This window comes from Odocoileus virginianus, chromosome 11, assembly GCF_023699985.2.
Source record: "Odocoileus virginianus isolate 20LAN1187 ecotype Illinois chromosome 11, Ovbor_1.2, whole genome shotgun sequence".
Classification (NCBI taxonomy): Eukaryota; Metazoa; Chordata; class Mammalia; order Artiodactyla; family Cervidae; genus Odocoileus; species Odocoileus virginianus.
In genome coordinates, this window is record NC_069684.1 from 61,117,600 (window position 1) to 61,122,990 (window position 5,391).

The following is a 5,391-nucleotide window of genomic DNA, read 5'->3' on the forward strand; positions in this document are numbered from 1 at the left end:
GAAGAATTGTCCCCTGACAAAATCAACATAGGAGAGAATGGACTTTCCTCTGAATTCCCCGTATTTATAAATCAAATTCTCTAGCTCTCTATACACCAAATGACAGGAAGCCCAGCTATTTGTGAAAAGAATTTTTTTTTCTGACCTTAAGCTATGAAAGTATTGTATTATGAGGAGCATTATGTAATGGAAAATTAGGCAAAGGATTTAATGAAATATTTAATTTACATGAATAAAATGAAACACATGTGGATGTTTTCTGTGTTTATCCTCCATAAGCCCAAAGGCATCATAGCAAAGAACATGTTCATTAAACCAGTTTTTGGTGAGTGCAGAAAAACTGCAGCAGGCTTTGTTGTTGACAAGTGTTTTGACTGACCCTTATAATTTTTTACATCTTTAAACAAATGTATTTCTCCTTAATACATTTGTAGCAGCACATTTCTACAACTGATAATATTTTTCCAAAATAATTAAAATCAACCATTTCTTCATGTTACACCTTAAGATTGAATCCTGGTTTATAATCTTTATTGCCTTCTTTTTATTATTATTTTTTTAATTTGCATTGTTTTAAAGGGTTTAATGTACTACTCTGAATTAGTTCATCTTTTAAATCATAGATATAATGATTTGGATTGCATCCAAATCTTCTCTTGACAGGATAATATCTTTACTGTCGTTTTGAGACCTTTCGTAGGGTTTTAGTAGAAAAGAAACATTTTAGCGAGAAAAAAACCATAACAGTGAGAAAAATAAAATTGAGAAAAAGTTCTCTAAGATATTTTGTTTTGCAAGTTAGACTGCTTATTGCTGTACATAAAGAATCTGGTTTCTCTAATGAATAAAATATTGTGAGAAAGTACACCAGCAACTGTTACATCACATGGAAAATTTAAATTTCCATGTATTGTGTTAAAATGCTTGAAATAAGAATTTTGGAGTTCTCACATGCTACTATAATATCCACTTTTCTTTTAGTATATGTAAACCATCTCAACAGGATAAGAATTTGGTATTAATTCAACTGAATAACAAGAGGAAATTCATATTCAAGACCTATTTTAGTTACTATCCGTCATTGTCTAACTGCACACTTAACTTGATTTTACTCCTTTCTAATTCCATTTAATTAAACATGTTTACAAGTACAAAATTTTAAGATCCAGTAATACAAGAAAAAATCAACTCTGTAGTCAAAGTAGACTTATTAAAATTTTCATTCTGAAATTCCTCTAGTTGACTTATAGGACATACTCTACTAGGTTAGAGCCTTTTTTAGCAAAATCACAGTTAATTTATATTTGAGTAGCCAGCAGAGATTTTGTGAAATAAATGTATTAACTAGACAAAGAAGCCTCAATTCAGCAGCTTGGTGCATCATAAAAAATAATTGTGTATGCATTGTATTGAATAATATACATGAAACTAGAAACATCATGAACTACTACCCCTGAAACAATTTTTAATAAACAAACAGTGCTCTGGTAAATAGTTTAGCTATTTACCCTTAGTTTAGCTAAACCCTCAGAACATCTACTCCAAGGGAAGCCATACACACATGCAGGTCACTAGGGTCTGATGTTTAAACTACAAGAAAGTTCAGTGACCAAGTTTGTGATGATGTTTGTGAATATTTAATGTTAAAGGAAATAGGGAAAATATTAGAAACTAACTCTAAAGCACAATATATTTGATAAATGTCTTTGTGTATATCACCTTAAACAATCCTTGCAATCATCCTTTTATGTACATATTGTAATACCTCCATTTTGTGTAAGAGGAAATGGAAATGTCATAGTGGAGTGATTAGACACGAGTGCTGAGGCTGGAATATCTGGTCAAAATCAACCTTCACCATATGTTAGCTGTCACAACTTGGTAAGAGTAAAGTCTAGTTTCTGTTTTCTCATCTATAGCTAGAGATGGTCATATAATTAGCTTGGGGAATTTGGGGAAGGAGGTTTCAATTTTCTTTAAAAAAAAATTGTATATAGTGCTTAAGAGATGGCCCTTTATACAAAAAGTCTTCACTGATTGTTACTAATTGTTTCTATTATGCTGCTATTGTTGTTGATTTTTCCTTCACTGTTTTTATTCAGTGAAAGATTAAGCAAATTAAAGACAATCCATCTACTGTTTTAGAAAGCAGGATATCAACTAAAGTTTATATTTTTGATGTTAAGTTTTTTTATTGCAAATTTTGATACAACATCAGTTGAGTTCAGTTGAGTTCAGTCACCCAGTCGTGTCCGACTCTTTGTGACCCCATGAATTGCAGCACGCCAGGCCTCCCTGTTCATCACCAACTCCTGGGGTTTACTCAAACTCATGTCCATCGAGTTGGTGATGCCATTCAGCCATCTCATCCTCTGTCGTCCCCTTCTCCTCCTGCCCCCAATCCCTCCTAGCATCAGGGTCTTTTCCAATGAGTCAACTCTTCGCATGAGGTGGCCAAAGTACTGGAGTTTCAGCTTCAGCATCAGTCCCTTCAATGAACACCCAGGACTGATCTCCTTTAGGATGGACTGGTTGGATCTCCTTGCAGTCCAAGAGACTCTCAAGAGTCTTCTCCAACACCACATTTCAAAAGCATCAATTTTTCGGCACTCAACTTTCTTCACAGGCCAACTCTCACATCCATACATACCAATGGAAAAACCATAGCCTTGACTAGACAGACCTTTGTTGGCAAAGTAATGTCTCTGCTTTTTAATATGCTGTCTAGGTTGGTCATGACTTTCCTTCCAAGGAGTAAGCGTCTTTTAATTTCATGGCTGCAGTCAACATCTACAGTGAATTTGGAGCCCCCCAAAAATAAAGTCTGGTACTGTTTCCAGTTTCCCCATCTATTTCTCATGAGGTAATGGGACCAGATGTCATGATCTTAGTTTTCTGAATGTTAATCTATGAGCCAACTTTTTCACTCTTCTCTTTCACTTTCATCAAGAGGCTTTTTAGTTCCTCTTCACTTTCTGCCATAAGGGTGGTATCATCTGCATATCTGAGGTTATTGATATTTCTCCCAGTAATCTTGATTCCAGCTTGTGCTTCATCCGGCCCAGCGTTTCTCATGATGTACTCAGCATATAAGTTAAATAAGCAAGGTAACAATATACAGCCTTGACACACTCCTTTTCCACCTTTTTTCCCCTCCTGATGTCTGTCTGTCTCTTTTTCTCTCTCTCTTCCTTTCCCTCCCCTCCCCTTCTTTCTTACTGCAGAGCAGGGTAAATTCAGCAGAATTAGGAGGAAGTTTGGTACAGAGATCTTCAGTTTATCCCCTGCCACCACATGTGCATAGCCTCTTTCATTATCAGCATTTATTACCAGAGTGATACAGTTGTTCCCACTGAAGAACATACATTGTCACATTATTGTCACCCAGAGTTCATAATTTACTTTAGAGATCACTCTTGGTGTTGTACATTCTGTGAATTTGGACAAATTTATATACAGAGATCCATTATAATAATATGATACACAGTAGTTTCTCTGCCCTATGTTCTACCTATTTATCTCGTATTTCTGTCCTCTCCCTCCCAATCTCTGGTAGCCACTAATCTTTTCACTGTATCATAAGTGTCCCTTTTCTGTTAATAGAATGTCACATAGTTGGAATCATACAGTAAGTAGCCTTTCTGAATGGACTTCTTTTAGTTAGGAATATAAATTTCAGTTTCTTCCATGTTTACTTCATGGTACTTCCTGAGGAAATCTTGGTTGCTTTTATATCTTGACAATTATAAATAAAGCTATGAATCTTTTTTCAGATATATCTTTTGCAAATATTTTCTCCCTTTCTGTGGCTTGTCTTTTTCTTCCCTTGACAGTGTTTTTTTGTGGAACAAAAATAGTTAATTTTAATGAAGTTTAGCTTGTCAATTCTTGCATGGTTTGTGCCTTTAGTGTTTTTCCTAAAGAGCCACTGCCTAAACAATGACCAGGTTTACCTAGACTGCTTTCTAAGATATCACCAAGATTTATTCTTGCACTCTACATTTGGTCTTGTTTTGTACTTTGCATTTAACTCTATAATCTGTTTTGAGTTGGCTTTTGTAAATGATGTACGATATGTATCTAGATTCTTTTGTTATATGTTGTTGTTGTAGATGTCCAGCTGTTCCATAACCATTTGAAGAAGTCTACTTTTACTCCATTGTGTTGCCTTTTCTCATTTGTCAAAAATCATTGGATTATATTTAATGTGGGTCCATATCTGGGCTCTCTATTCTGTTCATCCGTTTTCTGTTCATTTTGTCAGTACTACACTGTTCTGATTATGGTAGCTTTATAGTAAGTCTTGATGTCACATAGACTTACAGTAATTGTTGAAGTCAGTGTTGTTACAGTAGTGTCTGTCCTCCAACTTTGTTATTTTCCTTCAGTGTTATGTTGCCTATTCTGGTTCTTTTGCCTCTGTATAATCCACCAAATAACTTGCTAGAATTTTACATGGAATCTGTAGATCAAGCTGAGAATAACTGGCATCTGGACAATATTGTGTCTTCCTACCCATAAACATGGAATACCTCTCTATTTATTTAGTAATTTTTAAAATTTCATCCATGTTTTCTTCTCAGTAGATATTTTGTCAGATATATATTTAAGTATTTCATTTTTGTTGATACTAATGAAAATGTTATTGTGCTTTTAATTTCATATTCCACTTATAGGGAAATAAACTCAACTTTTGTATGTTAACCTCTTATCTTACAGCCTTACTATAATTGTTTGTTAGTTCCAAGGATTTTTGTGTTTATTATGCTGGATTTTTTACATAGACAGTTATGCTGTCTGCAAATGCAGGTAATTTTATGTCATCCTTTTCAATTTGTATACCTTTTTAACTTTTTGTTACCACTTAGCTGGAATTTCAGTATGATGCTGGAAAGAGTGGTGAGAGAGGAAAACTTGATCTTGGTAAGGAAGCTTTCAGTTTCTCACCATTAAGTATAATGTCAGTTGTAGGTCTCTTGTAGATATTCTTTATTAAGTTGGGGAAGTTCTTGTCCATTCCTTGTTTACTGAGAGTTTTATCATTAATAAAATGTTGAATTTTTTCATATATTTTTTCTGCATTTATTGAAATAATCATGTGGATTTTTTTTCTTTTCTGTTTTAGCCTGTTAATGTGATGGATTGCATTAATTGACACTTTAAAGGATAATTTTACTTATTTACTTATGTTTGGCTATGCTGGGTCTTTGCTGCAGCACATGGGCCATCTCTAGTTGCAGTGAGCAGGGGCTACTGTTCGTTGTGGAGCACGGGCTTCTCACTGCAGGAGCTTCTCTTGTGTGGAGCACGGGCTTCTCACTGTGGGAGCTTCTCTTGTGTGGAGCATGGGCTTCTCACTGCAGTAGGTTCTCTTGTTGCGGAGCACGGGCT